Source organism: Anabrus simplex, chromosome 2 (genome assembly GCF_040414725.1).
Source record: "Anabrus simplex isolate iqAnaSimp1 chromosome 2, ASM4041472v1, whole genome shotgun sequence".
Classification (NCBI taxonomy): domain Eukaryota; kingdom Metazoa; phylum Arthropoda; class Insecta; order Orthoptera; family Tettigoniidae; genus Anabrus; species Anabrus simplex.
The window spans coordinates 1,110,812,429-1,110,832,185 of record NC_090266.1 but is presented as its reverse complement, the minus strand read 5'-3'; the positions used below and the strand labels follow the sequence as shown (position 1 = coordinate 1,110,832,185).

The window sequence follows — 19,757 nt, the reverse complement described above, 5'->3', positions numbered from 1 at the left end:
TAATATACCGAGAAATATAGAATTTGTGATTAGAGAAACCTACAATCGGTTTAGTCTTTCACCAGATAGGAGAGAACACTACAAGAAAATTTATGGGGCAATTAATTGTGGAGCGAAGCCTCTGCTCATATTACAAGTGAGTGCAACAAGGTGGCTTTCCGTTGAGCAGGTTGCCACAAGAATCGTAGATCAATGAGAAGAAATAAAATTACATTTTTCTCTTATAAGAACAATACATAACTGTTACACTGCTGAAAAGTTGTATTCCATATACTGTGATATCTTTTATATCTGAAGTCTGTGTTAAATGAAGTTCAGCACGCTGTTAAGGTGTTCGAATGAGGACAAAGTGGCCCCAAATACCCTATAAACAATACTGGACACTTCCGTATTCTCCCGTACTTAACTGGGAGACATGTTGACAGTGGCGCACCTGCCGGCCCGACCTTAAACATCAGGCGGCAAGATTGAAACTACGAAAGTTGAATGTTTAGCTGATAGAAATGATGAAACTCAATTATGATTTCGTTTTCTCCGAATCCTTGGCTGAATGGTCAGCGTTGAGGCCTTCGATTCAGAAGGTCCCGGATTCGAATCTCGGCCAGATCGGTGGTTTTAAACGTGTCAAATTAATTCTTCCCGTTCGGGGACTGGGTGATTGTGTTTGTTCCAACACGCTTCTCTTCATATTCAGACAACACACTACACTTCCAACCACCACAGAAACATGCAATAATGATTACTAGACCTCGGATTTTTAGGTGCTTAAGTGTTTTTTAGCTGCCTAGAATAGACTAAAATATGTTCTCAAATATTTTTAGGCATCTTGAATTTTAGGTATTTCAATAGGCATCAATTAAAATACCATGCTTATTTCGCTAAATTGATAATAACTCGTTAGGGAGAAACATAAAGCAAGTTTCACTCATCTCTTTGCTGCAAACGTCACAGAATATAATTTTACCATCCGATGTGAAATGGGGAAACTGTTGCAACCACTTTTTAATTAAAGACGACTTGGAACCTGACACTTTCGGCATAATAATAATAATAATAATAATAATAATAATAATAATAATAATAATAATAATAATAATAATAATTTCGTGTGGCTATTTCTAGCCGAGTGCAGCCCTTGTAAGGTAGACCCTCCGATGAGGGTGGGCGGCATCTGCCATGTGTAGGTAACTGCGTGTTGTTGTGGTGGAGGATAGTGTTATGTCTAGCGCGAGAGTTGCAGGGATGTTGGGGACAGTACAAACACCCCGTCCCCGTGCCACTGAAATTAACCAATGAAGGTTAAAATCCTCGACCCGGCCGGGAATAGAACCTGGGACCCTCTGAATCGAAGTTCAGTACCCTGACCACTCAGCCAACGAGTCGGAGGACTTTCGGCATAATTCATAGTGTACTACTACACTCAGTTTTTAGGCCACCCCGCAAGGTGCGCTGGCAATCAATATCTTGCGATATCTCGCAAAGTGGTACGTATTCTCTATAGTGTATTTGGTGACCCCAAAAAACGCAGTGTACGAGGTTTGTGAGAGTTTCCAAGAGTTTTTTGGGGTCACCAAATACACTATAGAGAATACGTACCACTATTACCTCCTCCTCACAACAATGTGCTTCAACCTGTGCGGATCTACGCATTTTCAGACGCAGGATATGTTAGTTCAGTTCGGGATTTATTATGTATTTCTAGCAGTAGCGGCGATTGGGAATTAGAATTGTGGAGGCACAAAAATATATAAACAACAAAAAAGTACCCAGGTTTTATGGGATATGGGGGGGGGGGGGGGCGGTGTATGCATCAAAAATGAAAAGATAAATTGCTACAAAATGATGATAAGTACTTTGATGCTCTCTGAGCGAATTTCGACAGAGTACAGGTTGACAGTCTACCAAGTTAAATACGGTATTAATATTTTTTTAAAAATTTTTGAGTTTTTTATTCAATGCTATATATACAATTTTCTCCAAAGGAACAATAATTATACATGCATCATAATTATTATAATTACGTTCTATGTAGGCCTATTATATTTATAAGTTAGATTGATTGAATAATGCTAGCATGCTAAGTCCCTATATAATTTAATTTCGTAGTTATTAAAAATAAAATAAATTTTCAGAAATAGAAAGGCAGAAGCCTCCGTGGCTCAGGCGGCAGCACGCCGGCCTCATACCGCTGGTTTCCGTGGTTCAAATCCCGGTCACTCCATGTGAGATTTGTGCTGGACAAAGCGGAGGTGGGACAGGTTTTTCTCCGGGCACTCCGGTTTTCCCTGCCATCTTTCATTCCAGCAACACTCTCCAGTATCATTTCATTTCATTAATCATTCATTAAACATTGCCCCAGAGGAGTGCGACAGGCCTCGGCAGCCGGCACAATTCCCATCCTCGACGCTAGAAGGCGGCTTCATTCATTCCATTCTTGACCCGGTCAAATGACTGGAAACAGGTTGTAAATTTTCAGAAAGGCAGATTTTGCTCAGTGGATTCGGTAGCCCTACCCCGCTCCCCTGGACCTACCTGTGACAAAAAAAGAAGTCTTGGACTTCGGTTAAATTCATCAAGTGAAGCAAAGCCTCTGAGAAACGTGTAGTGAAGTGAAGGATTCAATCAAACTTGTGACTGGTAGCAGTTTTTACTATTTCATTGAAAGAATTATACATTAATGCATCACATTCTTACCTTCGTTACTCTGTGGAACGATAACAATAGCTACAGATCGATTCTCGGTCTACATCAGGGTATCGCTATCAGTAACATCTCTCATTTCAATGTCAATACTGCAGCCAGCTCAGCCTTTCTGCGAAATGTAATAATCTCTGACAGTTTTTTTTTTTTCAGTTGTGCAACATCCTTCTGAAAGAATAACATTTAAATAGAATATCTACATAAAGAGTAACACAAAATGTTTCTTCAAAAGGTGGATGTTACTTATTCTAAAAGGATGTGGCTTATATTTTATTTTTGGGCTAGAGTAATAAACTAAAATATAATATGTCAAAATGTGTATCGATATCAGTCACTGGGAAAAATACCAGAATTACCTTTCTGTGCAAGGTGGGGTAGAATATGTTACGGGATATTGGAGTGTTTCACTGCTCATGTCAACAGCGTAAGAAGCGAGGCATACGGGGAGCACTAAGCGGTGGAACCCCTCAATTAGGACCAAGGGAGTCATGACACTTCACAGTTTATATGCAAGTGGAGTATGGACAATATACACTACCTTATCTGAATATGATGAGGAGAGTGTTGGGAGAGACAAATACACCGAGTCTCCGAGCGAGAAGAATTAATCAGAAGCGATTAAAATCTGACCCGGCCGGGAATCGAACCAGGGACCCTCTGAACCGAAGGCCAGTACACTGACCATTCAGCCAACGAGTCGGATACCTGATCTAAAGTATTACACTGAAATTACACTTTATCCGTGTCACGTTCCCTCTTATTGGACATTAGTATGGGGTAGGTCCAACCTTCGCCTTTATGACGGCTTTAACTCTGCGCAGACACATTCAATGAGGAGTCTGAGTGTCTGTGGAGGAATGGCAGCCCATTCTTCCCCAAGAGCCGAAACCAGACAAGGTAGTGATGTTGGGCGCTGAGGACTTGACGTTCTCGCTCATTTCAAGGGTGTTCCATTTAGTTAAGGTCGGGTGCATTGTCGTCTCCGAACTGGTCCTTTACTGTACGCAGTGCACAGTGGTCTATACTGAGTTCGTATCCTTCCGAATTTAGTGTTTTCTTAAGAGCAATAAGGGAACCACACCACCTCCTTCGTACTTCACTGTTGGCACTACACATGATTGCAGGTAAGGTTCTCCAGGTAATCGCCAAACCCAAACCACTGGCGTATCCTGGAATCAGGACGTGGGCTACCACTAGACTTAGGTTACTCCTTTTCAATGGTTGGTTTAGTGAACATCGAGCCTTAAGCGTTTTGAGCTGCAGTCAACGGAGTAGCCTGCTATGTTGTCAAGGCTGTTTCACACGCTACTGCCTTGGCGTCTGCTACTGTCAATAATCAACACCTCATCAGTGGAGATGGTAGCCTAAGGTTTAGCAAATTAAAGTCCGGCTTTGTGGCTAGATGGATAGAATGCTTGCCTTCGGTCCGATGGCCCCGGTTTAATTCTCAGAATCAAAACCCTCGTACTGTTAACTCCCCTCGCTTGCGGACTGGTTGTTTATGACGTCTTCGCCATTTATTTCATCCTCATTAGGTCACCACCAAGCCTATAGAGATTCCATGCATTATTATTATTATTATTATTATTATTATTATTATTATTATTATTTTAATTTTACAGTATTACTAGTGATCGTTCCCCTCGTTAACTGGTTTATCAGATTCCTCGGGATATCACCGGTGGTGACCTACCCATGATCAGGGTTTCGATTCCAAACAAAAAATAAAACACTAAACCTGAAAATTCGCATTTCATTTTAGCAGATCTACTTATACCTCTAAAAAAGAAAACTATATTACTCCTACAAGAGCAGCCCTACAAGGATGAACAAGTAAACGGGAGTGAAACTTAACTCTTATCTATACAATTAATTCAGAAGTATAAGGTGGGGAAGCAGTGGCGAGTGAAGCCTAGAACATCTATCCACCCAGTCCCCGCACCTATCGCAAGCCGCGAGAGGTGAGTCGAGCCTGGGCTGCAAGATCAGTCTCTTAGAAATACGTGCGACGTTTCTTCTCATTGCTTTCAAATTTTGTAAATGAAACAATGTGTCAGAAGCTTACATTATAATATGCTTTAGATTTCCTTCGCCGATAGCCTTGGTAGCCCTCAGTGTACGCCACAGGGTATAGCATGACCCATCATTCCCTACCACTCGTTCCAGTGGCGTCGCTCTTTACACCATCTCAAGCGTCGCTTAGCATTGATTACAAAAATGTTTTGCTTATGAGCGGTTTGACCATTGTACCCCATTCATAATCACTCCCGACGCAGTCATTGTGCAGGATGGACTGCTGGCAACACTTTGGAACACACGAGTGAATCCTTCCGCTGATTTCTTATGATGTTTTACAGCCACTCTCCGCAATGCTCGACGGACCCTGTCCATCATTAAATGAGGTCTGCCTGGTCTTGGTTTAGCTGCGATTGTTCCTTCACGTTTCCACTTTACAATCACATCACCAACAGAAGGATGGAAATGTCCATGATGGATTTGTTACTGTACCGAGCTCGATAGCTGCAGTCGCTTAAGTGCGGCCAGTATCCAGTATCCAGTATTGCGGACATAGTTGGTTCGAGCCCCACTCTCAGCAGCCCTGGAAATGGTTTTCCGTGGTTTTCCATTTTCACACCACGCAAATGCTGGGGTTGTACCTTAATTAAGGCCACGGCCGCTTCCTTCCCACTCCTAGCCCTTTCCTGTCCCATCGTCGCCGTAAGAACTATCTGTGTCGGTGCGACGTAAAACAACTAGCAAAAAAAAAGATTTGTTACTCATTTAGTAATAATAATTTCGTGTGGCTATTTCTACCCGGGTGCAACTCTTCTAAGGCAGACCCTCCTATTAGGGTGGGCGGCATCTGCCATATGTAGGTAACTGCGTGTTATTGTGGTGGAGGTTAGTGTTATGTGTGGCGTGCGAGTTGCAGGGATGTCGCGTACAGCACAAACAGCCAGTCCCTGAGCCATTGGATTTAACCAATGAAGGTTAAAATCTCCGACTCGTCTGGGAATCGAACTCGAGACCCTCTGAACCGAAGGCCAGTACGCTGACCATTCATCCAACAAGTCGTAAATGGCATCAAATGACTAGTCCACTTTCCAAGTCAGTGAGCTCTACTGACTGACTACTTGTCTACTGACAGCACTGTACTCCCCGCCTCGTTTTATACTGGCGGGTCCACCTCTCGTGATTTACAGGATTCAATTCCGTGTTACATAAGAGTGACCCGATACATTTGATACTGAAAACATTCAAGAACATTTTGTCAGATTCCTACATTAGAAAGTAAATGGCATTTATCCCCACATGATCTTTATATGAATATAGTTAGTTTGAAAAATTGTAGAAAAATAAAGGTGCTAAATATCTCTACAAAATCGTAAACACTACTCTAGAAAATCCGTACTTTTTGTCATTACTGAACTTCTGCGTACCTCGCCGGAGTTGAAGAACACTGAAGAAGACTATCTTCAAAACTGCAAGTGTATCAAACATCTCTCATTACAAATCACCACTCTCCTGAATGTGTAAGAGTTTCAATAAAGCTGTTATTATTATTATTATTATTATTATTATTATTATTATTATTATTATTATTATTATTATTATGCCGAAAGTGTCAGGTTCCAAGTCGTCTTTAATTAAAAAGTGGTTGCAACAGTTTCCCCATTTCACATCGGATGGTAAAATTATATTCTGTGACGTTTGCAGCAAAGAGACGAGTGAAACTTGCTTTATGTTTCTCCCTAACGAGTTATTATCAATTTAGCGAAATAAGCATGGTATTTTAATTGATGCCTATTGAAATACCTAAAATTCAAGATGCCTAAAAATATTTGAGAACATATTTTAGTCTATTCTAGGCAGCCAAAAAACACTTAAGCACCTAAAACTCCGAGGTCTAGTAATCATTATTGCATGTTTCTGTGGTGGTTGGAAGTGTAGTGTGTTGTCTGAATATGAAGAGAAGCGTGTTGGAACAAACACAATCACCCAGTCCCCGAGAGACAAGAATTAATTTGACAAGTTTAAAAACCCGATCTGGCCGAGATTCGAATCCGGGGCCTTTTTAACTGAAGGCCTCAACGCTGACCATTCAGCCGAGGATTCGGACAAAACGAAATCATAATTGAGTTTCATCATTTCTATCAGCTAAACATTCAACTTTCGTAGTTTCAATCTTGCCGCCTGATGTTTAAGGTCGGGCCAGCAGGTGCGCCACTGTCAACATGTCTCTCAGTTAAGTACGGGAGAATACGGAAGTGTCCAGTATTGTTTATTGTGTATTTGGGGCCACTTTGTCCTCATTCGAACACCTTAACAGCGTTATTTAATTCACTGCTACTCAACTAATTTAATTGATTGATAATTTGGTTTTCAAGGATTGTGATCCAAAGGATTATCTCTTATATTTTCAAGGGTCGACCCAAGTTATATTATCTTTTCTTTTAGTGTTGAGAACATTCCTCAACTGTCTGACTAACTTTTGAAACATATTAATCTGAATTTGCATTTAAAATGGAAATTATGAAAATTAACATTCATTAAATAAATTACACACTTGTCGAACCTTGTACTCACACTTACTTGTTACCTGCTTACTTACACATACGTTATTTGAAGGGCGCCAGCTGTCACTCAGTACAGCAATAATAGAATGCGACTCTTGACTATCTCTAAGGTGTGGGGTAATAAGCTTACTTTTGACAACATACCATATAAGTTCTGGGAAAAGGAGATTGGCGTTCGGTTTCCCCATAAATTTTGAGGTTAAGATATTTTACTGTCAATGAAATGAAACTCTGAATTCGTTTGATAGAACAATATATATTCTTTAAATAATATATCAAAAAATAGTGAGTCTTGTTGCGATAAAACAGATGAGAATATGAAATTATGACATTGCAACTGACTGAAACTAGGCATGAATTTGAATTCTTCTTGACCGGACATTTAACAATTTATACGAAATATTTCCCTCACTGATTCACTTGACTGTACCTTCAACACTTTTAGTGTAATTACGACGTAATCCATTGCTCTGGGGTTTACTGTAGATGTGTCACGCCTAACGTGGTGATACATCCTTGAGACTGCTTCTTCTCCATATCATCTGACTTCTTTGTAAGTCAATATGGTATGACCTCTTGGTAGGTCCAGGGTTGCCCTCTCTGACTCCTTGGTAAGCCTTGCGTCCGCGTCTTCCACTAAGTGACGGACCAACCATTTGGTCTCACTCTCTCAATGACCAATAATGGCTCACTGAGTCTTCTCCATCTCTCGTTCACACTGGTTGACTGGCCAACCAAGGCCTCTTGATCTAGTAGACTACTTCACTGTACTGCATCCGTATAAGTAATGACTGACGCTACAATATGGAGCTACCTTATATAGGCGTTGGTTGACACAACTACGTAATCTCCAGAAATAACAATGACATACTCCCACCTACGCGACAGATATTACATACAGTGGTGAAATAGCCCCGCGGCGATTGAGTCGATGCGCGCATATCTAAATAAATGCGATGACATAGCCATGGAGTGGCGATGACTTGGCAGAATCGCCAACAATATTGCACAATGCACCAACGTCACATCCGATCTCTGATATATACAACAATTCTCACTGTACAGGTGTTTAATGATAATCTACACATACGTATATATGCATACATCTAAGTGCAATCTTGCAAGCAACAGGCAATTGCAAAATTGAATAAAACGGATAATTACAATAATAGTAACAATACCACAGATAACATAATAATAATACTGACATAATAATAATAATAATAATAATAATAATAATAATAATAATAATAATAATAATAATAATAATAATAATAATAAAATACAGATAAAATCATACAATAATAAAAATACAGATATCATCTTGTAACGGGATTTGAACCGTTACAATTCGCCTCCCTCATAAATAAATCGAAGAACAAAGAATCGATTGATTTATGAACAAAATTATATATATAACACTGACACAGATAAACACTTTAAATGAGTATACAACAATAATTTTCTTTTTCATCATCCATACATTTTATAAAATATCACAAATATGAGAATTCTTCTCGCACATTGCCATCGTAGATAACTGTTCAGTGTCCCATTCTTTTTTTCTCTCATACAAATCACAAGAGCATATCCCTTAATTTAACACACAAAAATAATTTTCAATCAATATACAACATTCTTCTCCTTTTTTTTTTAACATATCAAAATATTTTGTGAAATATCACTTATATGAGAACTTTTCTCGCATATGGTTACCGCAGATAACTGTCCAATGTCCTGTTCTCAGTTTTGTCACACAGAACATGACAATGTAGCACTTATTCTTCCAATGCACCAATACGACACTTGGTTCACACGCTAATTCATGTATGTTAATTTTATTTTGCCAGTTTCTTACAAAAATTTAATCATCTTACTCTTATTTCAACAAATCTCACGTGAAATACTCCTTTACATATATAATACTACAAATACCGACAATATCCCCTTCCTGATCTTTTAAGGAATATGCACACTTCCCGATACGGTTCACAATAGTGAAATACCCCTGATACAAAATAATAACTTCAACATATTTCCCGCCTCTGCAGATGATGAAATGGAACTCTGAGTAGCACTCTGTCACTCAAACAGAATCAATTTTGCCCTTATTAACTTATATATCTCCAGAAATCACATCCTTCTTGGCAACAATAATTAAAGAATCAATACTATGGCTACAAGATGGTTCAATTATTCCGTAATCCAGCATAATGTTTATTCGTTCTAAGACTTCACTAGCATTTTTGAGTGGAATGGGGTACTTAGGTCCCACAAATGATGAATGGTCATGTACAACAAATTTGTGTTCATATACATGTGTTCTTCCTGGCTTATCACTAAATACATCTCGATGCTCACCTAACATCGAACACAACTGCTCCTCCTGTAATTCACTCAAATTACTTCTCGCCACTGTCTCATACAGACTATCCCTTGGATCCTGTCTTATACACAAGTGACACACGTCAAAACATCTCCTCTCACTAGGAACACCTTCACTCACCTCCCTAATACCTTTACCAGAACACACGTTATCAACACTTACCTCAGACCCTTCATAATTCACACATACTTGTTTGCTAGTTTTCCCCCAGGACAAACACACACTACCCGAATTAAAGTCTACTCTACTTCCATAATTTGCAACCAAGTCAGCTCCTAAAACAACTGAATACACAAGTTTTGGTACAAGGCATGGCTGAAACTTACAATTATCTTTACTCATGATCGGTACCGCTATCATCTTATTTACTCACTTTGACTTACCCAACGGCTTTTATAATATCTAATAGAACCTTCACTTACCTTCTTCATCTCACAATTTCCATCATCGGAGTTACTACCTCACTACTTACATCACATTCTCGGCATTACAAGTACTTACATCACTATAACAGAACACTTCTTACGTCTAACTTACTACTACTATTAATTACTGCATGATCTACGATCACGTCACTACTTAAATATCTCACTTAACATTACTTAGGTCACAATCACACTACTCTTAACTCTACTTTCACTACATAACTACTTATACTAAATACCTGTTCATCTACTACCTTCAGCCTGTCCACTTAACTTACCCGATTCCCTGTAAATCTGAAATACTCTGGCTCGATAACGACACCTTGATAACCTTCATATTGTGACTATTATAATCCCTCTGATAACTCAAATCCGTACGCCTCCCATCTTCCGATTCTCTCTGATTACTCTTCTGACCTTCTCTCTCATAACTCAAATTCATACGCCACCCATCTTCCGATTCTCTCTGATTACTCTTCTGATACTCTCTCTCACAACTCAAATTCATACGCCTCCCATCTTCCGATTCTCGATGATTACTCTTCCGACCACTATCACCATCAACACAACTATTAATCCTCTGCTCATCATGATCACCCCCTCTCCTCTGATACACGGCTAACATTTTCCCCCTTCTCTCTACAATATTACTTTCCCTAGACATCATGCGCGCTCTCTCTCTCGCGCGCCCTTGCACACATTCTTTCCAAAGCCTATCAATGAACACTTTAAACTCTCCTAAATTAGACATATCATCCCAGTACACTCGAAACCATATTCTACTTTCACCGACAAACACATTAGACAAAATCTCCAACACGTATTCCCATTCAATAATATTATTCCTCAACTTACTTGCAAATCTTTTCTCAACTACTTTTACAAATTCTACAGAACTGAACTGTTCTCCAGAAAACTTGGTTAAATCACGATCCCTACTGAACAAACCACTCACCACTATCATTTCTCCCGTCATCTCACCTGCAAATTCAAATTCCTGCCGAATCAATCCCTGGCAGTTCACAACTTCTTCTTCTTCTTCTTCTTCTTCTTCTTCTTCTTCTTCTTCTTCTTCTTCCGCTGCTCTCTCAGAATTCTCTTCCACTATTCTCACGTCTTCCTGCAATTCTTCCTCTCTCTCTCTCACCTGCTGTGATAGCATTTCCTGTTCGTTCCGTAGTTCACTGACTTCCACAAGTTTGCTTTCAATTTGTTCAATTCTACTAATCTGTTCCCTCGTATCTTCCCTAACTGCATTGTAAATTTTGTCCAATCTTTTCTCGACTACCTCATGAATTTCTTCCCGTTTACTCGAAATTTTATTTCTTAATTCTTTGATATTCTCTGTACAAGTTCCTTTGACACGCTCAATTTGAGTATGAAGATCGCTCCGATTCAACTCCATTTCTTCTCTAAGGTCAACACACTCTTTGTTTAACTTATTTTCTAACTTAGATATTTGACTAGTTACCTCTACTATCTTAGTATCTATTTTAGAATTTAGTGACTCCCTTAACCCATCTATTTTATCATTAATCCCATTAAAATTCTCTTTATTACTACCAATTAATTCTTCCATTTTACTACTTAGAGAGTTAATCTGTTTATTACAATTTTCATTATTATTACTAATTAATTCTTTCATCTCTTCCTTACTATTTTCGTTACTACTAATTATTTGTTCCATTTTATTACTTATATCTTTCTTACTATTTTCATTACTACTATCAATCTTTTCCTCCATACGTTTCTGACTATTTTCACTACTACTAAAAAATTCTTTCATCTCTTTTTTATTATCATTACTGATCTCGGTAAATTTGGCCATCAGCAAATTGAGAAAATCTTGGTTCATTCCCCCCGCGATTTCCTTTTGAGTTTCAGTGTGCTTCTCAATTTCTGTACTTTCCTGAATTATCTCAGAAGCTTCCATCGTATTCACCTGCTCCCTACTCTGAATTTCACCTTGGATGTCCGCAGAAGCAATGACCTCGTCGTCACATGACTTGTTATTGTCTTCCTTGTCCATCTTTGGTTCACTAGTGATAGTACGCGATCTCAAATTAATTTCCCTCTTCAAATCCCTTGACATATCCCCAAAATACAAATATATATCACAAAATTACACTCTTGACATTTACCGGTAATAAATTCCGTTGGCTTAAATGCGTATACTCTTCCCAAATGAACCTATGATATGCTGTCATTCAGACCAAATTCTGAATTTCTTCGTGCACCACGTTGCGGGGCCAAAATGAGAACATTCCTTAACTGTCTGACTAACTTTTGAAACATATTAATCTGAATTTGCATTTAAAATGGAAATTATGAAAATTAACATTCATTAAATAAATTACACACTTGTCGAACCTTGTACTCACACTTACTTGTTACCTGCTTACTTACACATACGTTATTTGAAGGGCGCCAGCTGTCACTCAGTACAGCAATAATAGAATGAGACTCTTGACTATCTCTAAGGTGTGGGGTAATAAGCTTACTTTTGACAACATACCATATAAGTTCTGGGAAAAGGAGATTGGCGTTCGGTTTCCCCATAAATTTTGAGGTTAAGATATTTTACTGTCAATGAAATGAAACTCTGAATTCGTTTGATAGAACAATATATATTCTTTAAATAATATATCAAAAAATAGTGAGTCTTGTTGCGATAAAACAGATGAGAATATGAAATTATGACATTGCAACTGACTGAAACTAGGCATGAATTTGAATTCTTCTTGACCGGACATTTAACAATTTATACGAAATATTTCCCTCACTGATTCACTTGACTGTACCTTCAACACTTTTAGTGTAATTACGACGTAATCCATTGCTCTGGGGTTTACTGTAGATGTGTCACGCCTAACGTGGTGATACATCCTTGAGACTGCTTCTTCTCCATATCATCTGACTTCTTTGTAAGTCAATATGGTATGACCTCTTGGTAGGTCCAGGGTTGCCCTCTCTGACTCCTTGGTAAGCCTTGCGTCCGCGTCTTCCACTAAGTGACGGACCAACCATTTGGTCTCACTCTCTCAATGACCAATAATGGCTCACTGAGTCTTCTCCATCTCTCGTTCACACTGGTTGACTGGCCAACCAAGGCCTCTTGATCTAGTAGACTACTTCACTGTACTGCATCCGTATAAGTAATGACTGACGCTACAATATGGAGCTACCTTATATAGGCGTTGGTTGACACAACTACGTAATCTCCAGAAATAACAATGACATACTCCCACCTACGCGACAGATATTACATACAGTGGTGAAATAGCCCCGCGGCGATTGAGTCGATGCGCGCATATCTAAATAAATGCGATGACATAGCCATGGAGTGGCGATGACTTGGCAGAATCGCCAACAATATTGCACAATGCACCAACGTCACATCCGATCTCTGATATATACAACAATTCTCACTGTACAGGTGTTTAATGATAATCTACACATACGTATATATGCATACATCTAAGTGCAATCTTGCAAGCAACAGGCAATTGCAAAATTGAATAAAACGGATAATTACAATAATAGTAACAATACCACAGATAACATAATAATAATACTGACATCATAATAATAATAATAATAATAATAATAATAATAATAATAAAATACAGATAAAATCATACAATAATAAAAATACAGATATCATCTTGTAACGGGATTTGAACCGTTACAGTGTGATGATCATTGTAAGTCCGAATGTTATTACTGTTCTCTGAGAATTGAAATCCTGATTCATTAAAGTTAGTTTAAATTTTTAATCTGTCTTTTCCTTTATAGTCGGTACAGTATCTTGGTTTTGATTCACATAACCTCTAGGAGCGAGTGTTTGTTTTTCACGCTTCTTCTTCTTAGGACCTAGTGGTAAGTAATTCATTTCCGTAGTTTCTTGAAAGGTCCAGTGTTATCCAACTGCTACCGACTGGGAAGGTTTTGGAGATACCAAGGTACAGTTGTCTCTTATACTGTATTATTGTTACAGTATTTGGTAGCTTCGCGCGGGTTTGAAGTATTATTACTGCTGTGTTGGCTAATTTTTGGAGTGATTTATTTATACTCAATAAGTGGTATTGCTTTCACAAGAGAATATACTGACTGGAAAAGGAGATAGGTCTATAATTGAAAGTGTAAAAGAAAGTGTAAGAAGAAAGGCAAGGTTACCTTTAATTTTATTGGTATTTTCTGTTTCATGTCCAAAATGTCTTCCCGGTCTGTCTTACTGCCACGAATGTTAAGGAAAAGTGAGCTGATATATGAATTGGAGGTGCGCGGGGTGACCCCGTCTGGGTCGGTTCCGGGTGATGTTGCATTGCTTATGGATTCCCTGGATTGTCCGGTACAGCCTAGAAATTTAAAGTACGAATTGGGTGAGTCAGTGCAGCTTATTAGTAATGCATTATCTGAAATTAATACCGTTGTGAAGGAATTAAGTGACATGGAACCTTCGGCGTATCAAGTTAAAAGGTTAAAATCCAGAACTAGTCACTACACTAACAGGGTTCAGGATGTAATATCATTGTCACCCGAACGTAAATTGCTTTCTCGGTGTACCTCCTTGCTAACGTTGTGATTAACCTTTTTGTTGAATTATACATAATCATTAATATTAGAAATGTCAATGAACTCACCTTAAGTGATGGGTCTAGGAAAGATGAGAGTGACAGTCAGGAATTGAATATCGCTTCTGCTTCCCCTGAATCGTCGCGTAACGAAACTGCTCATTGCTGCGCTCTTGCTCCTGTTTTAGAAGGCTTGTTAGCTAAACCTAATGGTACCCCTAATTCTATCAAAGAGTTATTCAAAATAGTAAAAATATTTTCGGTAAACTCCATTGATGAAAGTATTAGATTTATGCGTTTTTAGTGGAGTTAACGGAATCTGCTAATGTATTCTCTATGGACTCCCTAGGTATTTTTAGGGTTCTATTTCCTTACTGCGAGGGAATATTAAAGAAGGAAATTTCAAAGGCTATTAGTAGCAACCTAAGTATTACTGGGTTCCACGAGCTGATTTTGTCTAAATTTATCCCATCTCTTGCATTACAGAGTTTGATTCCCAAATATTGTTTCAGGACTCAATTCCTTCATGAGAGCTTGTTAGCGCATGTTCTAGACCTAAAGTGTTTTTGCGAAGTTTTAAAAATTGTTTTCTCAGAAGATGAAATGGTAGCTAGGATTCTTAACGGAATTGCTCCCCAGTACAGATCCTTCTTGTCGTTATCTAGGACTCCCACTACCTTTGCTGAGTTAGAGGAGGCGTGTTCCTTCGCCGAAGACGTTAAGTATGGCGATGAATCACGTCATGTTAACTATCCCCCCCACCTCCTAGTATCTCCACATATTTTTCCTCTCATACTCCTAGTGAGGTTCAGGGTAAGAAATATTATGCGTGCGGGTCGAAAGACCATCTCAGGAACAAGTGCCCTTCCCTTAGAAATAGAAGTGGTGTAGTGCAGAATCAGAACATCTGTTGTTTTGTTTGTGGTTCTAGACAACATATGAAAAACAGTGCCATAATTTCAACAAGAATAATTCACGGTGACTAGTAAATGAGATTAATGAATTTAATGAAAGCATGCATAAGCATAAGGAGTTAAGAGATGAGTTTTGTGTCCCTCAAGATTTGAGAATTTAGGTAGAGTCATTCCGAAAACTTCTGTGATTCAGGTCGAGGTTAATAACGAACCTGTGTTGGGTCTAGTTGATTCTGGGAGCATTGTCTCTCTTGTGAGTGACGTCTGGTATCGGAAAACGAAAAGTTGTTGTAAATTGCCCGAAATTGTAACCTCCAAACTTAGTTGTGTAACCGCCAATGGGAGTAAGTTGGAAACTGTTGGTTCCACTGTGGTCAAAATTCGAATAGCTGAATTTACGTGGAAAATTACTTGCCTGGTAGCTTCTAATTTATCGCATCAAGTCATATTGGGTGCCGATTTTACAGTTAAAGTCGAAATGCTCCTGAATTTGCAAGATAGAATGTTTTCCTTTAAATTCTGTCGTGATCGAAAATTTTATTTCAATGATGCGAAGATGTTTCAGGATAGGGTGGCTTGTGTATTGGATGAAAATAGTGAGGAGGACGAGAATGACAAATTGGATCTGGATCACCTGTCCGAGGAACAGGCTTCAAAAATTCGTGAGTTTTGTGCTCAATGCCCTGAAGTTTTTACTGATCGACTTGGGTTAACTAATGTGGTCAAATATCACATCGATATAACTGATAAAATTCCGGTGAGATCTCCTCCTTACAGACTATCTCCCCCTAAGATGATTGAATTGAAAAAAATATTTGATAATTGAAAAGTTGCTCAAAGATGGAGTAATACGACCTTCTATTTCTGCGTACTCTGCCCCTATGTTCCTGGTTCCTAAGTCCTCTGGCGGTTACGTTGATTATCGAGGACTGAACCGTAAGATCGTCCTACAGTCTGTTCCCTTACCTGATTTACATACCTGTCTTTCTTGGTTATATTGTGCTAATTTTTTCAACTTTTGACTTGAATCAAGCGTATAACCAAATACCCCTTGATGAAGATTCCATTCCTCTTACTGCATTTGCTACTGATTGGAACCTGTATGAGTACACGAGGATTCCTTTCGTGCTCTCGACGGGGGCTGCCGTGCTCACTCGCTTGCTCGATGCTGTGTTTGGTGATGTAAAATTTAAGTTCGTGATCAACTACTTAGATGACCTGTTGTATATTCAACTAACTTTGAGGACCATCTCAAGCATATGAAAGAGGTTGTTGAAAGATTAAAGAAAGCTTAGCTAACTGTGAAACTCTCGAAAACTAATTTCGCTAAACCTCAAATTTCCTTCCTTGGGCATATTGTATCGGCACAGGGCATTTCTGTAGATCATGCTCGTACTCAGGCAATCCACAATTTCGAACCATACAAAAATGTGAAGGGCGTTGCTAGGTTCATTGGCATGACCAATTTTTTCGGAAATTTGTGCCTAATTGTGCTGAAATCGCTGCCCCGTTGAATTCCTTGCTGCGGAAAGATGTCAAGTTTGTGTGGGATCAACCTCAACAAGTTGCTTTCGATTCCCTGAAATGGCTCTTAGCAACGCCCCGGTGCTTGCTATTCCTGACTTTAACAAGAAATTTATCATCCAAACTGATGCCTCTGGCAAGGCTATCGCTGGTGTCCTATTGCAAGATTCGGAAATGGGAAGAAGACCCATTGTCTATGCCTCCAGGGCACTTTCTCCCCTGGAAAGGAAGTATTCTATTTACGAACTTGAGTGTTTGGCAGTTCTATTCTCATGAGAAAAATTCCGTATGTATGTAGAACATGTAAATTTCGACTTAGAGACCGACAACGAGGCTCTTTCTTGGGTGCTTAGAAGGCCTAAGCGAACTGGCAGATTGACTAGGTGGGCGTTAAGGATTTCTGCTTTCAATTTCAATGCTCACCACATTCGTGGTACTTATAATGTGATTGCGGAAGGGCTTAGTCGTATGTTTGATGGTGAAAAAGACCTCCCTGAAAATTCTGGAGAAATTGATCCTCACTGTTGTCCCGTGAAGGTAAATCCGATCTTATCTAATCTTCCTATGCTGTACCGAGACATTGCTCAATATGAAAGGGATGACCCTGCATTGAAAGTAATTTTAGAGAAAACCATGTCCGGCGAAAGTCTGAAACCATATTCTTGTGAGAAAGGTGTTCTATTGTGTCAGTCCCGTCATGATAGGAGGTTAAAAATTGTTGCTCCGAAAATTATTGTTCCTACCATCTTCCAGTATTATCATGATGGTGGACATTTGGGCGTGTTTAAAACAAGGTAAAATATACGGCAGTTTTTCATATGGAAGAAGATGGATAGTGACATAAGGTCAATGGTTAAATCGTGTAGAATTTGTGCAGTTAGTAAGCCTAATTTAAATAACCGAATGGGATTTTTGTCTTCCTCCCAAGCATCTAGAGCCATGGAGCGATTGTTTATCGACCGTATCGGACCCTTACCACGCTCTTCTCATGGGAATACTCATGCATTAGTGTGCATTGATGCTTTTACCCGTTTTTTTGGATCTTCCCAACCAGATCTACAAATTCAAAAACAACTATTAACTGTTTAAATACCATTTTTGCTTCATTTAGTAAACCTAAGTTCTTAGTTTCAGATAATGCTAGTGGATTTACCAGCCACACATTTAAGAAGTATTTATTTGACTTGTGCATTCCGCATATCACTACTACTCCCTATTACCCGAACCCATCGTATTCGGAGAGGATGAACAGGAATTTGAAAGCTGCACTAATTGCTTACCATCATTCTAACCAGACCAAGTGGGATACTTGTCTACATTGGCTGTCCTATGCCTTCAATTCAGCAACCCACGAATCCCACGGTAAGACTGCTATGGAATTGATGTTTTGTTTTATTCCGTTTTCACTTCTGTCAAACCTCCTTCACATTGAAGAACTGTTACCGGATCTATCTATTCCTTGCAATGTCCGTAAGGTGTGGGATGAAGCCAAGGCACGGTTAGCCGTGTCATATGAGAAGGTTCAGAAAACTATGATAAGGGACGAAAACCAACCAAGCTGAGGGTTGGAGATCAGGTCTTTGTTAAATGTTATCCTATAAGCAAGGCTATCAATACATTTTCTTCTAAGTTAGCTCCGAGATTCCAAGGTCCTTGTACCATCTTGCAGTTTTTGAGTCCAGTATCTATGCTGGTAAGTGATCCTATTGCCAAAAATATAAGGAGAGTTCATCACTCTCAAGTAAAGCCTGCGTGAGTTTTCTGTATAATTGTGTTTGGTATTGATTAATTCTAAATTTGAAATTGTGAGGGTATTTCACCAGTTGTCATTTCGATTAAACATCACCTTTTAAAAAAATCTGAAATATCGTAAAGATATTGCTCGGGGAGTTAATGAACTTGTAGTGTGGAGTATAGAATTTTGAATGATGCATGTGTGTCGATGTTGGGAAAGTTCTGTGTTTGGGTTGGACTGTGCTAATCGTCTAAACCGTAATAATCTAGAATTGAGTAAACACCAAAGGTTAACTTGATGAATTATGATGGTGAGGTTATGTATTTTCCGTGTAACTATGAAGTTGCTTATCTACCTTCAGTCTACGTTTCAGTAAGCGAGTTAAGTCATTCTGGTTGTACTATAATTACCTTCCTCGGTGGGTAAATTTCTATTGGTAATGAGTAAATGTTGCCATTGACCAATTTGTGTACGTAAATTATCTGACGAGTGTGTGCTGATTATGTAGCGACTAAGGATTCTTAAGCCTCAGGAGTGAAGGAATAATCTCCTCTTAATTTTGTTGATATGGTTTTATGATCCTTTGTTGGGAATTATGTGCGTGACGATATGGTGGAAATGTCTCTGCAATTGATTGTGATTACATAGTGACTTGATAGCGTGTGTTGTGGGTTGTAGAATTTTTTTCTTTACCTTCGGGGAATGACACCTGTACTCTGGTATCATTTAATTAGCGTTATGTAATGGTGTGGTTTTGATGTTGCTGTCTATTTATTGCTTAAGACACTTGGTGAGGCAAGTCGTTGTTTCATTTCATGGTACCTCTGTGTCAATGGAGTATGGGTTGTGATTCATGTATAGGAGTCTGCAACTCATCTTTTGCTCCTTAATTGTAAATGCAACTTTCTGATCCCCAGTGTGA

General features: G+C 39.0%; 1 long non-coding RNA gene across 1 annotated transcript in view; it reads right to left on the bottom strand.

The window, feature by feature from the left end:
* Positions 1 to 1,965: 1,965 nt before the first annotated feature.
* LOC136863321 (uncharacterized) overlaps positions 1,966 to 19,757 on the bottom strand; it is a 33,795-nt gene continuing 16,003 nt past the window's right edge. The window contains exons 2-3 of the long non-coding RNA XR_010859200.2: positions 2,695 to 2,868; positions 1,966 to 2,532 (exon numbers count right to left, since the gene is read on the bottom strand). This is a non-coding gene — a long non-coding RNA (uncharacterized lncRNA). The remainder of the gene's footprint in view (positions 2,533 to 2,694; positions 2,869 to 19,757) is intronic.